The sequence below is a fragment of the Chiloscyllium punctatum genome, chromosome 3 (assembly GCF_047496795.1).
Source record: "Chiloscyllium punctatum isolate Juve2018m chromosome 3, sChiPun1.3, whole genome shotgun sequence".
NCBI lineage: Eukaryota > Metazoa > Chordata > Chondrichthyes > Orectolobiformes > Hemiscylliidae > Chiloscyllium > Chiloscyllium punctatum.
Genome location: NC_092741.1, coordinates 115,257,505 through 115,278,815, shown reverse-complemented (window position 1 = coordinate 115,278,815; position 21,311 = coordinate 115,257,505). Strand labels below are relative to the sequence as shown.

The 21,311-nt window shown below is 40.2% G+C and overlaps 1 protein-coding gene across 1 annotated transcript in view; it reads right to left on the bottom strand.

The window, feature by feature from the left end:
- Nucleotides 1-15,590, bottom strand: part of col21a1 (collagen, type XXI, alpha 1) — a 448,863-nt gene extending 433,273 nt beyond the window's left edge. Inside the window, exon 1 of the mRNA XM_072549080.1 lies at nucleotides 15,477-15,590. The gene's annotated coding sequence lies outside the window, so the exon portion shown is untranslated. The remainder of the gene's footprint in view (nucleotides 1-15,476) is intronic.
- Nucleotides 15,591-21,311: the final 5,721 nt, after the last annotated feature.

Sequence of the window (21,311 nt, the reverse complement as noted above, 5' to 3'; positions counted from 1 at the left end):
ATTGCCATTGGCATGTCCACTTTCAGGAAGCATGAGTCGTTGGAACCTTGAAGAAGGGTTATCTAGTTGATGACTCCTGTGAGGTTCTCTGCTACAAAGGGAAGATATCACAGAAATCACATGACCACAACAACAATATTTTCAGGAAGCCCCTGGAGTTGTTCAAAATGCAATTCACATGTCTGGACATATCTGGAGTGTCCTTTAGTATGAAACATCAAATGTCATCAGAATAAGTATGCTCTGTTGTGCCTTATATAAGACTGGGCAGCAGAGAGACTGGAGTGCTAATTGGTTGGCATCCAAGACAGGGGGAGGGAGGGGGGGAAAAGAATAGAAACAATGCATAATCAAGCACTTACCTGATTGCCAGAGAAGGCCACAATGGCCTCATACAGCTTACCTCTGCTAATCTATGTGTGGCCATGTTACAAATATGTGCCTCTGTCATAATACCACAATATCAATCATTCCCATAACATTCATACTATTTCCTCATCTTCCAACTTGGTAATAGCATTCATCTGAAGGCTATTGGGATCAGGATTTCAGCAGAGTAGATGTCAAGAAAGCAAACAGTTCAAACAGACCTCATCTCTAATGATTGCCCCTCCACAGCTTCTAATCTTATCATCTCCCAATGCTGCATAGTCCACTTATATCTTCTTCCCAAAATCCACACACATGACAGCCTGCCGAACACATTATATCAGCCTGTCCCTGCCCAACTGAATTCATTTCTTCCTATCTTGAATCTACTTTCTTTCCACTCATCTAATGTCTTTCCACTTAAATTAGTGATTCTTCTGTTCTCACTTTATATTCTCACTTTGAACCATTTCCCCTCTAAATTACCTCATTCAATCCAAGTCCTTTGACTTGACATGGGTATCCACATTGGTGGGGAATTGGTTAAGCTTAGTTGGCTGGATTGTTGGTTTACAGAGCAGTGTGATACCAACAGGTCTAGTGGCCCTCAGGTTAAATCACCACCAGTCACTTCTCTCTAATAACAGAGCAGCCCCACATTCTGGTAAGACTATGGTGACAACAACATCCACATTTGTCCCTAATTTTCCTGTTTCTTTGTCAGTGACATGGAACATTCTTTGTTCCAATCCTGTTTGAGCCTCCTCCCACAACTGTTCTCCAGCACATCAATGATATCATTGGTGCAACTTTCTGCTCCATTTGAGAATTGGAAAAATTAATCAATTTGCATGCAAATTCCATCCTTCTCCCACATTCACCTGGTCCAACTCCGATTCTTCCTTTTCTTTCTTGACTTCTTTGTTTCCATTTCTGGGGATAGATTGTCCACCAATATCCATTCCAAACCATCCACTGTTACCCTGACTACACTTCCCTAAATCCTGCTTCTTGTAAGGATTCAATTCAGTTCCATTTTCCCAGTTTCTTCATGTACATGGTGCCTGTTCCAATGCTGCCAACTTTGGCAGCGGTGTCTTAAACGTGTCCACCTTTTTCTTGAATCGAGGATTCCCTCACTATGGTTAACAGGACCCTTAGCCACATCTGATCAATTTCCCATACTTGTGCACTCGATTCTTCTCCTCCCTCCCAGAACAATAGGGTTCTCCTTTTCCTCAATTTCCAGCCAATGAGCTTCTGTATTTAAAGGAAGAACTCCTGCCCTTTCCACCACCTTTAGCAGGATGCCACCACCAAACACACCTCACCACTCACCCTTGTCAGCATTCAATGGGAAATGTATTCTCCTTGACACCATGCTCCACTCCTCTAACATTCTTAACAGTTCCTCATCCTCTCAGGGCACCTTCCCATGCAATCACAAAAGGAATACCACTAGCCTTTTCACCTCCCCACTCCTCACTGTGCAAGATCACAAATGTATCTTCCAAATGAAGCAGCAATTTACTTGTACTTCTTTTAATCTAGTCTACTGCATTAATTACTCACAATGCAGACTCCTCAACATGGGCAACACCAAATACAGATTGGTGACTGTTTTGTAGAACGCCTTCACTCTGGCCATAAGAATGACCCTGACCTTCTAGTTGGTCACCATATCAATATTCCATTTAGCTTTCAAGTTACCATTACTATCCTAGGCTTGATCATTACTCCAATGAAGCCTAACACAAGCTGAAGGAAGAACACCTCACTTTATGCTGAGGTATTTAGGTTACAGAACATGAATACTGTCCTCCATTTTTATTACATACCTTTCTTTTCTTGTTTGCATTGGTTACTCTCAGAAAAACTGACAAATAATCTATTGTTCACACCACTTTAACTCCTATGTTGATCTATAATCATTTCTAGTTTATCAGTGGTACTGTCCCTTTTTAACACAAAATATTAACTCTATTTATCTCTCCAGAAATGCTGCCAGACCTAATGAGTCTCTCCAGCACATTCTGCTTTTAATTCAAGTTTCCAACATTTGCTGTACTTTGTTTTTCTTTCAGCTCAAATGAAGTGTGTGATTCAGATAAATAAACATACAAATAACATCACAATCATTGTTCTAGTGAATCCTCTAGTGATACCAATGTGCAAGTGGCATCCACTGCAAGGACTGCTGACAAATATAGGAATGGAAAACTATTTACTGTCTTTTCTCTTTTGTCCTGAATGAAAGAAGCATCATTAAAATATTCTGCAGACATTCTGTTATGATATTTCTCAGATGTTTTTGCAACTTATGCACTATGGTATTTCTGCAAAATTACTCCATAACAAATAGTCCTGAGTTGCTAACCACAGAGCATATAGAAGGTATGCACAAAAAACAAGAAGAGGAAGTTGTAAGCTTTTAAAATCACTTTTGGTTCATTTTGCTACTTTTGTTTTCCTTTTTAAGTTGTGGGTCATTTTTACATGCACAGCACTACTTCTAGCATCAGTAATTACAAGAAATTCAGGTCCTGCTTTAGATATTCACTCAGGTATAGTGGTGTTGGGCATGACAAGGGTTGAGTATCTTATATTTAATGGACGTGTCTGTCAATTCAAACCATATAATAGCCTATCTCTGGATTGTAGCAACAGTGTTCCCACGTGTGCCACTCAAAGATTAAGATCACTTGGGTTGTCAGGCTAGATATAAATTATTAAATTGCTTGACTTTCAAGATAAAAGGTGAACAGAGGACAAGTTATTACAACAATTAAATTACTGCAATTTTGTTACATAATAATGAAGATGCCACAATTCCATGCATCAATAGGTTATCTTGTTTAAACAAAATAATTCTCCTCCATCCTAACTTGTCAACTCAAACAGCTTTCTGCTTCAAAAGCTCAGTATTTTTGTTTCTATTTATATCATTCTATTTACATCCAGAGGAACAGCTGAGGCCAAACCTCTGCCAGCGCAGGGAGAATGGGCAATTTTTAATATCAGTGCTGCAGATCGCTGTAGTGGACTTGGAAATGGACAGTATTGCTATTTGGAGAGGAAGCAGCTGGCCAAAACTATGGGGCTGCCAGCCAATTAACAAGATGTAAGTTGTGGGGGGGGGGTGAATCACATGACAGGAGCATACAGCAAGGCATGAATGTCAGCATCAGCTGATAGCAGTACAGATACTGCTTCCATTTTAAACTGCAGTCAGACCAAACAGCAAAACCCCCTGAGCAAGAGCCAACTGCCCCCAGAGCAAGAACCATCAACCCCCACACCAAGATACATCATTTCCCAAAGCAGGGCTGTCAACTCCCAAAGCAAATAGCATTGATATTCAGTGTCGGAGATATCAATATCTCAGCAAGAACCAACAATTCTCAGAGCAACAGCTTGAATCCCTGGAACACAAATGTAGAAAATAGGAACAGGAGTAACCCATTTGGACCACTGAGCTCGTTCCACCATTTAACATGATCATGGCTAATCCTCTACCTCAACCTCATATCCTTGCTCACTCCCATAGATATCTTTAATCTCTACAAATCTATTTTTTTCCCACACAAATTCAATGATTTGGCCTCTACTTGGCAGTAGAGAATTCCACAGGATCACCATCTTCTGAGTGAAGAAATTTCTCTTAATTCTACTCCAAAATGGCTTGCCCAGCAAACAACCTGTCTAAATCATCTTGAAGATTCTTGACATCATCCTCAATACTTACAGTACACCCCCCCCCCCCATTTTATGTCATCAGCAAACTTGAAAATATGATTCCCTTATCCAAATTGTTGAGACATACTGTGAATAGCTGGGGCCCAAGCTCTGATGCTCGCAATACCCCGCTAGTCACTGCTTTCCACACTGGAAAAATCCTGTTTATTCTTATCTATTGTGTTTTCTGTCTGCTTAACCAATTTTCAATTCAGGCTGGATATTAACCTCAATCCTTTACGTTTTGATTTTGCACAATAACCTCTCATGGGATTTCATCAAAAAAGTCTGAAAATTCTAATATACCACATCTACAGGTTCTTCCTCATCAATTCTACTAGTGATGTCCTCAAACAACTTCATTAGGTCTGTTAAACACTATTTTCTTTCCATAAATCCAACAAGAGCCATTAGTCCTCGGAGGAGAACTATCAGTCCCCCTTGCGAGAGCCATCATAGCTGTCAAGCCACGCTGCACTGCACTGGGAGGTTGAGGGGTAGATTGGGAATGAGTCTGTCCAAGACTGTTAGTTTGCAAAGCTCATCATGAACCATCAGCCAGACATGTAGCGATATCTGGTTATAAGTTTGACTGAGAAATAAGTATAATTAACTAGACAGGGTACACATATGCTATTAATTATGTGAATAGACTACTACAGGGAGTCCTTGGGTTGCAAATGGGTTCCATTCTGGAGCTTCCATTCGCAAGTCAGAACACAATGCAGGACAATGTAAAGCAGCCCATTGTAAGTTCAGGAAACATTCACATATTGGGTCTTTAAAAGTACACCCCTGCATGGGATTGCATTCATATGTACAAGCATTTGTAAGTCAGGCATTCATAAATTGAGGACCTCCTGCATCCAGCATACATGAAATAAGAATGTTACAACTGATAGTTTATTCCTAAAAATAAAGGCCTAAGTCGAGACATGACAACATTATACCTAAGTATGAAAGTAAGAAGTTAACTACAGAAGAGATGCTGGAACCAGAAGAACTGAAATATACAACTGATTAGAAATGGAATTCAAAAATCCTTATCACATGAATACCAGTAGACAAGAGAATCCAACAATAGTCATGTCAAAAACAGTCAAAATATTAACTCAGGACCTAATGAAGTTGTGTGATGTCAGGTCAAAATTGGGCAAGGAAATATTTTTCTGGTTACTACATACTAATAAACCACAAACCCACATCTCAACCATAGCCCAGCTGATCAATCACTACTCCTCTATGTTTAACACCGCCTGGAGGAAGCACTTAGGCATACAAGGGAACAGAATGTACTCTGGATAGGGATCTTCAATGTCCATCCAACCTAGCAGGCCAGTACTAAAGGACATAGGTGCTAGAATAGGTTGGTGGCAGATGGTAAAGAAACCAACAAGAGGGTAAAACAATTTACCTGTTACTGATGCATCTGTCCATTACAGTATTGCCATGAGTGACAATCACACAGTCCTGTGGAGACAAAGTCCTGTTCACATTGGTAATATCCTCTATGCTAAATGGAATAATTTTTGAACGGAGCTGGCATCTCAAGATTGAGCATATCTGAGATGCTGCAGTTATTAAACAACAGCACAACTATACTCCAACAAAATCTGCAAACCCCAGAGCCTGTCATAACCCTATTCTACCATTACCAAATGGCTAGGCTGTCAGCTTAGTTCAATGAAGAGTAAAGGAGGGCATGCCAGAAAAAGCAACAGGCACACTTCAAAAATGAGGTTTCAATCTGATGAAGCTACAACATAGGTCTGCTTGCAAATTAAACAGCATAAGTAGCAAGTGATAGACAGAGCTAAGTGATTTCACACGATCAATTCAAATCTGAAACAAACATAAAGAATTTGGATATTGGAACTTCGAAACAAAAATTGAAAGTGCTTGAGAAACTGAGCAGGTCAGGCAGCATCTGTACGGGAAAAAAAAGAGTTAGTATTTTAAATCCAGTGATCCTTGGCAGATCTAAGCTATGCAAATCCTGCCACGTCTCGAGGAATGATCCTCGACAACTAAACAACTTAACAGAGAAGGAAGCGTCCTAAATATACCCTCTTCAATTAGAGGGGAGTTCAGTACACCAGTGCATATCACGGTGCTAAAGAATTTGCAATAATCTATAGCCATAATTGCCAAGTGGATGATCCATCTTGGCCTCTTCTAGAGGATCCAAACATCACCAATGCTAGTCTTCCACCAATTTGGTTCACTCCACATGATACCAAGCGATTGGTGAAGGCACTGGACAAAAGGAAGGCTATGAGCCTTGACAGTGCTCCGAGCCAAGCTGTTCTAGTACAGCTTTAACACTAGTACCTAGCCATAAAACTACCCAGATATGTCTTGTGCCCAAAGTACCAACCCAGCCAACTACCAATCAGTCTAACTCCATCATCAGTAAAATGATGAAGTGGTCATCGTCAACAGCACTACCAGGGATCATTTGTTTAGCAATAACCAACTCATTATTGTTCTGTCTGGGTCCCATCAAGGTCATGAAGTCACTACATCCTTGGTTGAAACACGGACAAAAGAGCTGAATTCCAATGGTGAGGTGAGAGTATCTGCTCCAGACATCAAAACCACATTTGACCAAATGTGGCATCAAAAAGTCCAAGTAAAATCAAAGTCAATGGGAATCAAGTGTTAACTCTCTACTAGTTGGAATCATGCCAAGCACAAAGGAGATTAGTTCTAGTTGTTCAGTCAAGTCAGCACCAGGATATCTTTGCAAGAGTTTCTCAGGGTAGTGTTGTGGCCTAGCCATCTTCAACTGCTTCATCAATGACTTTCCTTCCATCATAAGAGTAGAACTGGAGAGATCTGTTGATGAAGGTACAATGTTCAGCACCATTCAGGACACCTCATCCTGTAGCAATCCAAGTTCAAATACAACAAGACATGGACAGCATCTAAGCTTGACTGACAAATGCCAAGTAACTGTCATGAAATTATCATCTCCAACATGAGAATATTTAACCATTTCCCCAGGATATTCAATAGCACTATTATTTCTAAATTGACCATCGTCAACAGCTTGGGAGTTACTACTGAAACTGAACTGGACTTGCAATATAAATACTGAGGTTACTTAGATTCTATTTTAAATTGAGACATTGTGAATACTTGATATTCTGGTTTCATTTCATGTTTTTGGCATCTTGATTAGAATTTGGATTGACTGTTAACAAGGGAGTTTGTACTCACATGGGATCGTCACTGTCGAAAAACTATCCCCAAATATCCCTATGCTGCAGATATTCAGCACTCCAAGTGCTGCAAACCAGCTAAAAGAAGGACAAGGGAACTCCAGTGCGTGTACAAAATCAACTATTGCAAAAATTGTCAGTTTAACAGGTAATGTCAACTCTGGTAACCTACTTGTTACCTCCATTGTAAAAGTCATAACATTCAACTATCTGCAACTTGTGAACGATTGAAACACTAATCTGCATACGTATTTTTCAATATTTATCTTTCTTGCCTAACTTTTAATCTGTGTGTATGTTTTCTGTTGTTAACGTTTTTTTAATTGCCAGCAAATCTGGATGCATTACACTCTGCCCACACCTCCAAGTCATGAATGTCAATAATAAATAATTGAAACTCCAGGAATTATCTTTATAGCACTCCTTTAGTTACATCTTTTCAGCCAAATAAAGACCCATTAATCCTGATCTTATATCTTCTGGTGTTAACCAAAACACAAACGTTTAGTCACTGCACAGGATGCAATGCAGAAATTCAGCAAAGATGTTTTGACAGTACCTTCCAAACCCACAACCACAATATAGGTCAAAGGCAGCAGTTATATGGGAACAATACCACCTGCAAGTTTACCTCCAAGCCACTCACCATCATAACTTGGAAATGTTTTGGTGTTCCTTCAGTGACTTTGGGTCAAAACTCGAATATCTTCTGCAAATAAAAGTACACATTGTTCTCCTTTATCAATTCTGCTTGCTATATCCTCAAAGAACTATAGCAAATCTGTCAAACATGATTTCCCTTTCACAAAACTGCAATTCTGGTCTCCTTCCTATTGGAAAGATGTTGTGAAACTTGAAAGAGTTCAGAAAAGATTTACAAGGATGTTGCCAGGGTTGGAGGATGTGAGCTATAGGGAGAGGCTGAGCAGCCTGGGGCTGTTTTCCCTGGAGCGTCGGAGGTTGAAGGGTGACCTTATAGAGGTTTACAAAATTATGAGGGGCATGGATAGGATAAGTAGACAAAGTCTTTCCTGGGGTCGGGGAGTCCAGAACTAGAGGGCATAGCTTTAGGAAGAGAGTGGGAAGATATAAAAGAGACCTAAGGGGCAACTTTTTCATGCAGAGGGTGGTATGTGTATGGAATGAGCTGCCAGAGGATGTGGTGGAGGCTGGTACAATTGCAAAATTTAAGAGGCATTTGGATGGGTATATGAATAGGAAGGGCTTGGAGGGATATGGGCCAGGTGCTGGCAGGTGCAACTAGATTGGGTTGGGATATCTGGTCGGCATGGACAGGTTGGACTGAAGGGTCTATTTCCATGCTGTACATCTCTATGACTCTATGTTGGTTTGGCTTAATTGTATTATACTTTTCTAACTGCCCTATAAATTTTCTTCTTTAATAATATATTCTAGCATTTTCTAAACAGCAGATGTGAGGTCTGTAATGATTGGGGGGAAATGGAGGAAGTCACATTAGAGGTTTTCAAGCTATCATAACTGTCCCAAAATCAAGTAAGTTCAGGGATATTTCAACAATGCCTCCATTATCTCTGTCACTTTCTTTAAAACACTTGAATTCAAGCCATCAGTGCCTGGCAACTTATCTATCTTTAGTCCCATTAGTCTGTCCTATCAAACAGGTATTGGTGACTTTATAAATGGCTGAAGCTGAATGGTTTCTTGGGATATCACGCTCATTCCCCAGTGGATCCCTAGAAGGTTTCTGAAAATGTAGAAGTTCAATGCAATAGTCATTTTCACCCCACTGATTTTGGGTACCCACCCTATCCTATGGTTTGCACATTGCCCTGTAGTATTATCCAGAGATTGATGATGGCCTGTCTTGACAGCTTCCTGTGCAATTCTATGGAACCCCATTCTCCTGGTACACTCTCTATTCAAGCAGTCTCTATTAAATATTGTTCATGAGTGTAATATATGGAAGCAGTTTAAGATTCCAAAAAACCCTGGGGTATGGGCACATTCTGTTTTCAGTTTTGCTCCTGCTGCATTTCACTTTTAATCCTTTTATGACCTTTCAGGAACAGGTTTAACATGTTGACACTGCTGAACTAACACTGGTACCTCATGAAATCTGTTGTGACAATGCTACTCCTTTAAGAAGGTGCTGTTGTCCTTGGGTTTTTTTCCCAGAAGGATTGTAAACGCAGAGTTGCCAAGAGGTCTGGCTTGGATGGGTTTTAGGGCCAAGTTGATAACAGTTAACAAATACTGCCTCAGGCAAACGGCTTTCAAAGTTTCAACAAAAACACTTGTATAATGTAATAGGAGTGGCCAGTTATAGAGTCATTGAGATGTACAGCATGGAAACAGACCCTTCGGTCCAACTTATCCATGCTGACCAGATATCCCTACCTAATCTAGTTCCACTTGCCAGCACCCAGCCCATATCCCTCCAGCCCCTTCCTATTCATATACCCATCCAAATGCCTTTTAAATGTTGCAATTGTACCAGCCTACACGACTTCCTCTGGCAGCTCATTCCATACAAGAACCACCCTCTGTGTGAAAAAGTTGCCCCCTAGGTCTCTTTTATATTTTTCCCCTCTCACCCTAAACCTATGCCCTCTAGTTCTGGACTACCCTACCCCAGGGAATATACCTTGGCTATTTACGCTATCCATGACCCTCATAATTTTATAAACCTCTATAAGGTCACCCCTCAGCCTGCGACACTCCAGGGAAAACAGCTCTATCCTATTCAACCTCTACAGCTCAAATTCTCCAATCCTGGCAATATCCTTGTAAATCTTTTCTGAACTCTTTCAAGTTTCACAACATCCTTCCGATAGGAAGGAGACCAGAATTGCATGTAATATTCCAAAAGTGACCAAACGAACGTCCTGTACAGCCACATCATGACCTCTCAATTCCTACACTCAATACTCTGACCAATAAAGGAAAGCATACCAAATACCTTCTTCACTATCCTATCTACCTGCGACTCTACTTTCAAGGAACTATGAATCTGCACTCCAAGGCCTCTTTGTTCAGCAACACACCCTTGAGGACCTTATCAATAAGTGTATATGTCCTGCTAAGATTTGCTTTCCCAAAATGCAACACCTTCTATGTATTTAAATTAAACTCTATCTGCCACACCTCAGCCCACTGGCCGATCTGATCAAGATTCCATTGTAAGCTGATGTAACCTTCTTTGCTGTCCACTACACCTCCAATTTTGGTGTCATCTGCAAACTTACTAACTATAGCTTCTACGTTCACATCCAAATCATGTATATTAATAACAAAAAGTAGTGGACCCAGCACCAATCCTTGTGGCACTCCATTGGTCATAGGTCTCCAGTCTGAGAAACAACCCTCCACCATCACCGTCTGTCTTCAACCTTCAAGCCAGTTCTGTATCCAAATGGCTAGTTTGCCCTGTATTCCGTTAGATCTAACTTTGCTAATCAATCTCCCATGGGGAACCTTGTCAAACGCTTTACTGAAGTCCGTATAGATCACGTCCATTGCTCTGCACTCATCAATCCTAACTCAGTCAAGTTCGTGAGACATGATTTCCCGTGCACAGAGCCATGTTGACTATCCCTAATCAGTCCTTGCCTTTCCAAATACATGTACATCCTGTCCCTCAGGATTCCTTCCAACAACTTGCCCACCATCGACGTCAACCTCACCGGTCTCTAGTTCTCTCGCTATCCTTACTACTTTTCTTAAATAGTGGCACCACGTTATCCAACCTCCAGTCTTCCAGCACCTTCCCTGTGACAATCAATTATACAAATATCTCAGCAAGGAGCAAAGTAATCACTTCCCTAGCTTCCCACAGAGTTCTAGGGTACATCTGATCAGGTCCTGGGGATTTATCCACATTTATGCATTTCATGACATCAAGCACTTACTCCTCTGGAATGTGGACATTTTTCAAGCTGTCACTATTTATTTCCTTACATTGTATATCTTCCATGTCCTTCTCCATAGTAAACACTGATGCAAAATACTCATTTAGTATCTCCCCCATCTCCTGTGGCTCCACACAAAGGCTGCCTTGCTGATCTTTGAGGGGCCCTTGTCCCTCCCTAGTTATCCTTTTGTCCTTAATATATTTGCAAAAATCCTTTGGATTTTCCTTAATTCTATTTACCAAAGCTATCTCATGTACCCTTTTTGCCCTCCGGATTTCCTTCTTTAGTATACTCCTACTGGCTTTATACTCTTCTAAAGGTTCACTCGATCTATCCTGTCTCTACCTGACATATGCTTCCTCTTTTTCTTAACTAAACCCTCAATTTCTCTAGTCATCCAGTACTCCCTACATCTACCAGCCTTTCTTTCACCCTAACAAGAATATACTGTCTCATTTCTGAACGTTTCCCATTTTCCAGCTGTCCCTTTATCTGTGAACATCTGTCCCCAATCAGCTTTTGAAAGTTCTTGCCTAATACCGTCAAAATTAGCCTTCATCCAATTTAGAACTTCAACTTTTAGGTCAGATGTATCCTTTTCCATCACTATTTTAAAACTAATAAAATTATGGTTGCTGGCCCCAAAGTGCTCCCCCATTGACACCTCAGTCACCATCCCTACCTTATTTCCCAAAAGTAAGTCAAGCTTTTCCTCTCTCATAGGTACATCCACATACTGTATCATGAAATTTTCTTGTACACACTTAACAAATTCCTCTTCATTTAAAACCTTAACACTATAGCATTCTTCCAGATAATTGAAATCTCCTTATAAATTTGTTTCTCAATTTCCTGCTGACTATTAGGGGGTCTATAATACAATCCCAATAAGGTGATCATCCCTTTCTTATTTCTCAGTTCCAACCAAATAACTTCCCTGGATGTATTTCCGGGAACATCCTCCCTTAGTACAGCTGTAACGCTATCCTTCATCAAAAATGCACTCCCCCTCCTCTCTTGCCTCCCTTTCTAGCCTTCCTGTAGTATTTGTATCCTGGAATATTAAGCTGCCAGTCCTGTCCATCCCTGAGCCATGTTTCTGTAATTGCTATGATATCCCAGTCCCATGTTCCTATTCATGCCCTAAGTTCATCTGCTTTCTCTGTTAGGCTTCTTGCATTGAAATAAATGCAGTTTAATTTATCAGTCCTAACTTGTTTGCTGTTTTGTCTCTGCCTGCCCTGAGTGTTTGACTCACTTTTTTCAACTGTACCCGTGTCAGATTGATCTCTTTCTTAACTATCTCCCTGGGTTCCCACCTCCATCCCACCCTCCCTACAGTTTAAATCCTCTCCCATACCACTAGCCTGGTCCATGACACTGTTTACACTGCTTTTGTACTTACACTTAGCTATCACTCAGGGCCCAGAAAAGTTCAGAACCATATCTGTTTCTGCACTTCTACAGAATGTCTTTGAGTGGATCCCAAACCTCACCAGTACACTAGCTGCCTCAGGCACTATGCCTCTGCTTGCCTTATTTAAGGAGGCTGCAACCCCTATTGGCTTCCCCTCACCGCTTCAAAAACTGTCTTTCATCTCCTCTGAGCTACCCCTCAACTTGGTGCTTGTGATGATCTCCTCATCCCTTTACACAGCAGTTTCTGTTCCAATGGAAAGCAGCTCCATAATGAGTGGACTTTGTCTCAGAGTCTAAGACCCGACATTGACTGCACAAGTTTAGAATTAGAATTTAGAATTAGATTTTATTGCCACATGTACTCAAATATAGGAATACATGAGTACTGTGAAAAATGTACAAATTTGCCATTCACTGGCACCATCTTGATTATAAACCATAACTTTTAAAAAACCTATAATTTTTATAAAAGCAGAAATAAAAGAAAAAGAGCCAAAAGGGAGGAAAAATGTCCAGATTTTAAAGAAAGAAAAATGTCTAAATCTTAAAGTCCTAGTTCTAGAGTCTTGGAGAACCTTAAAGTCTCAAACCAATCACCAAGACAAGCCACTTTCTTGCTACTGCTGCTGCTACCACCTCAAATCAACAGGAGGCAATTTGCCACCACCTCAGATTGAAAGGAGATTTGTTGTTACCCCAATCACTAGGGGGAGTCACGAACTTTTTGAATGTTCAGGATCTGATGGCCCATGATCCCCATACATTACACATTTTATTTGCACTAAAATCCATTCAGTTGCAATAAATGAGATGCAAATAAGCGCTTTTTTAATAAACTCAATTGTCTTCCTGCCACTTCTATCAGCATTGTCACATTGCTGCCTCCTCACTACTGGAATAATGCAGCAGAGTTTCCATCATGGGCTTCCTCCGACACAGCACCTCCTGTGCAATTCGATGGAATCCCACCTTCCTGGCTCATTCTTTGGTCCAGCAGTCTCTACTAAATTTTGTCAGTGTCTGTAATGTCTATCAATTTCTGTTTCAGGCTAGAAAAATATTTTTCGCTTTTTGCCTTTGAGGAAACAACTTGAATGCCTAATAGGCCATTAGTTTAACTACATTTTGTGTCAACAAGGTTTTGTTGTTTTTAAATTTACATAAATATATTTTTTAATATGGAGACAACATGTAATGTAACTTTAAAAAAAATATTTTATAGGAAAACTGTAATAAATCTAGAAACATGACAGTGATATCCAATGAAAGTCCCTTATTTGAAGTGTTAGGAAGAAAGGTGGAGGGCCACTAAACATCGGGGAGATCAAAGTGAATGAGAAATGCCAGCATCTGCACATCTGTGCCTGCATAGGTAACCAAGATATGAAAATAATAAGGAATATAGTAACCCCAGAAATTTGAGGATTCTTAGTCCATTATCATTTTGATATGTAAAAGTGCTTTCTCTTTTAGGCATGACTTATACCAATTACAGGAAAAAAAATCACTCCCAAGATATCTATAATAACAGGAAAATATGGTTAAACATTTCTGAAAACACCACTCCTCTGAACACCATTCTTCTCTCTTTCCCTTAGACTGACAGATACTCATTGCCATGCCAATAATATGCCCCTATTGGGGATTAGATATAGATGTCGGAAAGTCAAGCGAGAATTGCAGATCTCATTGAGAATGAGTTATTACGTACAGAGTTAATTTATTATGCAGTAGCACCCGCAACTGCACAGGATCAGTTTACAGTCATATGAACAGAAAACAGCTGTGTGTAAAACCAACCAGACAAAAACAGGTTTCAAAGTAAAAAATCATTGAATTTGTGAGAAATATTCATTGCACTTAGAAATCTACTACAGCAAATATTAGCTATATTCAAGCAGACAGCTGTATCTCTATATATAAACATTGTGTCCTTTTGGGATCTGTGCCTTGTTATTAATTTCAGATTGAGAAAATGTTAATTTCGTTCTTGGCTAGTAAGAAAGAACTAAATTTGACAATAGCATATGTAACAAGTCCTTTAAAGATCAACCGGGCATAGTGATCTCTGCTGGTTAGTTAGTAATTAAATATTTATTCAGAATGCAAATATTATTGATGCAACAAACAATTACTTATGTTTGTTCAAAACTCCCAAACGCTGCCAATCATTTACAGTATCTAGAAATTCACGTCAAGAAGCTAATTTTAAGTTATTACAGAATCATGTAATGAATGTTAACCTTAAAGTAGCTGCCTTGTTCAGAATAAGGTTGTCCATTAATGATGTGCGATTTTTAAAACAGTTATGAGAAACTGTTTGATTAACATGCACCGCAATCTTTCAGGGAGGATCAACCTCATCTACAGATTGCAGTATGACCACAAAACAAAATTTTCACAGATGTTAAGAGTTTATTTGGAAGAAGAATCCCTACCATAATTTATAACATTTGTTGCTTAATCATTACTACCATTATAAATAATCTGTATTAACATTGTTGAGAACAAGGCACAGTTTACACGTACTGCAAAAATAAACAATATTCTAATCTCAGCTATAGGGAAAGTATTAGTAATTCCATCGAATTGTTTTTACAATGACATTAGAGAGACTTTTGTGTGTGTATTTTGTCTCCCTTAATTTTGTACAAATAAACTAATTGGAAGCCATGTCAATCCATTGCTAAATGCTCAAGTCCAGGAACATGCTTTGCCATTTTTCTCTATTTTCTATAACTTCACAATTTTTTGTAGTTACTCAAAACTACTTACATAACAGTTAATAAAAAAAATTGCTCAGAATTTCATGCACTCCTTGATGTCAATAGCTTACCATCTGAAGGGGCTGACAGGAGCTTTTGTATCAGCTGCAACCTCTAAGCTGGGGGTGTGGTGAGATGTTGCCTGAGCTTTTCTGTCCCCTGAACTGCAAAAAATTTCAATTCACTTTCACAACATTTCTTTTGAGCTGGCCAATTGCCATGTACCAGCAGAATTGCATACAGCCATAAGGGAGGCGTGTCTCAATGAGAAAGACCCTAAATTTGTTTTATTTAAAAGCTTATCCATGCCTTCTGTGAATCCAACAAGCTGATTACTTTTCAGAATATCAAGTTGACAATCCATATGGTAACAACAGCTAAAAAGGTAAAAACTAAACATTTCAAAAGTTATGCTGTTTTTTCCAAGATAATTTTGGAATTAACTTTCATTGTTCCCTACCCTCTATGTTCTGATGTTACTTAAATAATTGTAAAAAATAACATATTGATATGTTACTGTATTAGACATCCAAAAAAAACCTCTCCCATAATAACAACTCTGCCATAAGATCATTAACAGTAATACCTGCTACTTACCAAAGCAGCTTTAGAAAAGTAAATGCAAAATTAAAATGTGCAAACAATGAATCTGTTGAATAATTTTCAAAGAAAAGTAGTTTAACTGTTTGTTTTATTTCTTTCTCAACCTATAATGTAACAGTGACCTCTAGAGGAACTAGACTGTAGGTTTGTAAAAAATCACATACAACATGAACAGGTAAAATTTGATCACTTCTGAAAACTAATGTAACTAAAATCTATGAACAGCAACAAGTTAACCTTGTGCTACCTACTCATTTCAATGATTTCAGCACCCACTGTGTTGCTGGTTAGCTGGATGCAAAGGTTAAGGGTCAATAGTGCCAGTAGCTAGTATTGGACAGTTTTCTTTCATTGTGTTACTTTAAACAACGGTGTACATGCACTCACCGTTGTAACAATGAAGGATTGGATCATTATTGAGGCATCATCCTTCACAACATCAATTTAAATTCTCAGGTACAGCATATTTCATGATTCATTTCAAAATGTCAAAACAGGTTGAGAAAGTAGTTAATAAGACATAAGAGAGGGTTTTACAATAAGGGTATCAAGAATGAAAATGACAAATCTTTACTAAACATTGCTCTAACCTCAACTAGATATTATCTCTTGTTTTAGGCAAAATATTGTTGCAAGAATGCAAAGGAATTAGAAATGATTTAGGCAAGATTCATGAGAACGATTCCAGGGATAAGGAACATCAGTTCCATTAATACTATGGAAAAGCCAGCGCGATTCTTCTTGGAGAAGATTAAAAGATTTAATAGAGGTTTTCAAAAGCATGAGGGGTCTGGACAGAGTATATAGGAAACACTATTTTTATTGGAGGAAGGATCAAGAACAAGAAGTCACCAATTGAAGATGACTAACAAAAGAAGGTACTTGAGGAAAAATCTATGACAATGATTAAGATATGGAATGCACTGCCTGAAAATGTGGTAGAGGCAGATTCAATCAATGCTTTTGAAAGTAATTGTATAATTATACGAACAAAAATATATTTGCACAGTAGAATCAATATGTCCAGGCAGTGGGACTGGGTCAGTTGCTCTTTCACAGAGCTTGCACACACATAATGGGCCAGATGGTCATTCGATTATGCTATTTTTCTATGAGCTGAGCTGCCAACAACTCAGCTGAGTACTTCCATGGGTTAACCTGCAGGATACTATTTATGAACAATGAAGTGCACAGTGCTTTGTGAAACCTGTCAAAAACCCTGCAGCCAATGTCAGAATATGGAGGAGCCCAACCCCAACTTAGCACCCAAACTTTCCAATTTGAAAGTGGTGGCCAGATTCATTTGCAGATTTGCAGACCCAAACACCATTCAACATCTAATGATCAAGTCATGATTTCATTGCAGCACAAACAACATTCACTTGACAGCTATAACTAAAGCTTAGACTGCTTGTGTACAGTTAGCTTGCTATCATGCAAACTCAGTCTGCTAATATGATGACAATGGATTGCACTTAGTAATGAGTATGTCACGGCCGATTGTTACAGCATCACAGCAATCTATCCCCTATAGACTTCCAGGATTGCTATGATTTCACACTATCGGAACTGCAGTGACAGAATGAAGCAATATATCTGATGACCTCTCTCAGGATAAACAGCATTTATCTTCCCATCTATCCACTTTGATAAAGTCCTTGCTATTGTCTGTCAAACAGCCAGTCAAGACCACTTTCAACCAAGATAGTATAATCACAGACAGGCCTTCTAAAGCCAGAGGTTCTCAAGGTCATCCTCCAAGGCAATATAATTTCACTGACAGTCAGCAGCCTTCAGCCAGCCACATTGCAGCTGATGGGCTGACACTACAAAGTAATACAGACCAGGCAAAGTTGTGCAAAAACTCGACACAAGACATTATGAACCAACCTCTCCATCATGCACTTCCTCAATAGCAAAATATCTTTCCTGAGATAAAGAGACGAAAAAAAACCACACTAACTAAGCTCATATACAATTGAAGTATGATTTCACAACTCCTCTACTCAAATCCTCTTGCAGTAAAGGTTATCATTCCACTAGCCTTCCTAATTGTTTGCTACACCTTTATTGGTTTTCAGTGATTTTTTTTTAGATTAGATTACTTACAGTGTAGAAACAGGCCCTTCGGCCCAACAGGTCCACACCGCCCCACCCAGACCCACTCCCCTACATTTACCCCTTCACCTAACACTACAGGCAATTTAGCATGGCCAATTCACCTAACCTGCACATTTTTGGACTGTGGGAGGAAAGCGGAGCACCCAACGGAAACCCACGCAGACACGGGGAGAATGTGCAAACTCCGCACAGCAGTTGCCTGAGGCAGGAATTGAACCCACACCGAAGCATAACCCATCCATACCCCTACATGTACATCTAACACTACAGGCAATTTAGCATGGCCAATTCACCTGACCTGCACATCTTTGGACTGTGGGAGGAAAGCCACGCAGACATGGGGAGAATGTGCAAACTCCACACAGTTCAATTCCCTGAGGCGGGAATTGAACCCGGGTCTCCGGCGCTGTGAGGCAGCAGTGCTAACCACTGTGCCACCGTGCCGCCCACGATGGTGGGAGACGATCATGGCTGTACGAGTCATTGAACATGTTGAGCATCAGGCCTGACAATATGCTTATAAATTCCTTATAAAATTCGCTGGGAAGTCAATCAGGACAGGGCGCCTTTCCATTCTGAAGCTGCTTCACAGCCTCCTGCACCTCTTGCTCTGATAAGGGGGAATGGGAAAAGCCCCTTGTTCAGGGTCACATCCGGAAGTTCCAGATCTTTGAAAAAGGGCTCCATTTTGGCCCGCCTCTCCTCACAACCCTCAGATTGGTATAATTCAGAGCAAAATCTTTGAAATGCCGCATTAGTCTTTTTGGAATCATATGTTAGGTTCCCACGCCCTTCCCTAATCAACATGTAATGGCTTGAGGGCACTCTTTTTCCTAGCGAGATACTTGCCTGATTTGTCACTATGCTCATATAACTTCTGTTTTGTGATGATAAGCTCCTTCTTTGCTGTCTGCGTGAGCACAGAATTGATTGCAGACTGCAGCGCCCTAATCCTCTGTAGCTTGGCCAACGAGAGCTATCAAAGTAAGCCTTCTCGGCTTCCTTCAACCATATTTCAAGGAGATATTGTTGTTCGCCCTTCTGCCGCTTCCCACTGGCAGAGTAGGAGATGACTAACCTCCGGCATAGACTTTGGTAGTTTTCTAAAGGATGGACGGGCTACTAACTGAGCCTGAATTAATATCTAGGAATGCCCTAATTTCCATAGAGAAGTACTCCACAATCTTGCTCTCCTTAAGGATAAAGCGATCCATTTGCCAGTGCCTCAGGCCCACTATAGCGTCCTTAATCTTAACCAACAGGTACAGTGGAGCGTGATCGGAGGTGGTAATATTACCAATCGTACAAGATGCCACCAAGTCCAGGGTTGCCACAGGGGTCAGAAAAATCAGTCCTGGTGTGACACCTGCGTGAATTGGAAGAAAAATATAAAAATCCCTGCCTGTAGGGTGGAGAAGCCTTCAGACATCCACCAACCCTAACTCCACACACAGACCCACTAAATTTTAGTTTGCAAAGAGGGTATTGGGGGGCCTTTGGGAAACCTGTCTACCATGGGATCCAGAAGACAATTAAAATCCACCCCTATAATGATATGCCAAGACTCGAGACTGATCAATTTAGACAACGCATCTATCAGAAATTTGAGGGATGGATCGGAGGGCAATAAACATTTAAAATACCAAATTCTTCCCCGTTTATCAGGGGTTTCAGGATTACAAACCTCCTGCATGTGTCTTTAACACACTCTATTAACTTAAATGGGAGATTCGTCCTAACCAATATAGCCACTCCCGTACTTCTGGTATTAAGAGATGAAAGTAAACCCAATCAAAGCCATCCTGCTGTAGTTTCAAATGCTCCCTATCATCCAAATGTGTCTCCTGTAATAAAGCAATATCTACCTTTTCCTTTCTAAGACACAGGAGTATCTTCTTCCATTTAATTGGTGAGTGACTCCCTGTGATGTTCCAGGTACACCATTTAATCAAGTCATTAGGCATAACCTTCTGCAGTAACATTTAGATTCCAGACAGGAGGAACTCAAATTACAAATCGCTGAGCCTTAGTGTCGCAAGATCCATCGAACATAAAAATGACATAACTAAAGCCACTATATTTAACAAACCTACAAAGCTATTAAAGACTATCTACAACAAAGACCAAAAAACAAACCAACATATAAAGTGCCATTGGCGCTGAATTGGGGAACTCATCCCTGTCCAAAGGGGGCATCTACACATCCCAAAACCCAGCTTCCCATCCCACTGCCAATACTGCAGTCAGGGCCTTTAAATACCTGAACCAGGCATAAACTGCCCATAAATAGACATCTAGCCATCCCAACCATTTTCTCTTCTCCTAGCTCAAGCTGCACCACGAACACAAGCAGGAAAGAAAATACACCCTGGAATAACAATGTGAACAAAGAAATTTTGAAATAAAAAGTACCCCACCGATCCTTTCGTATTACTTAACTTGGAAACTGAAAGTAAACATCCCAGTCACCCCGAGCATAGTTAAGACCAGATTATTACAACAAAAAATAGGAAAAGAAAACCCTGACCGGACTTTCTCTCTTTTTAAAGAAAAGTAGAGACATACACAAACAACACTAATATTTGTACATACAAAATTGTTCTGATTAAGTTAATTTGTCACAAAATCTCTTGCCTTCTCCGACATGTCAAAGAGATGTATAGAGCCATCTAAGGTGATCCAAAGTACCGCCAGATACCTCAGAGTACTGGATCCCGAGCTCCCTCAGTCTTTTCTTGATGCCATCATAAGATTTTCTTTTCCGGATCAGTGCCGCTGAGAAGTCCTGGAAGAACATGATCTTACAGCCCTCGTAATCTCGGGCCTTTGGATCCTTCCCATGGATTCTGGAAGCTTCCATGATTCTCTCATTATCTCTACAGTGATGAAACTGCACCAAAATAGGATGGGAACGTTGGTCCAGACCTGACCTCCACGCCGTGACCCGGTGAGCCCTTTCAATCTTCAAGCTTTCCATTCCAGCCTCCAAATTAAGGAATTTTGGCAACCAGTCCTCAACAAATTCTACTGGTTGCTCAACTTCCTTAATGTCTGGCAGACCGACGATCCGAATATTTTTTCTTCTGCCCCTGTTCTCAAGGCCATTAACATGGTCAAGCAAATTACAGACCTGTGTCTCCAGGGGCTGGACCCAATCCTTGGAGGAATCGGTATCAGCTTCC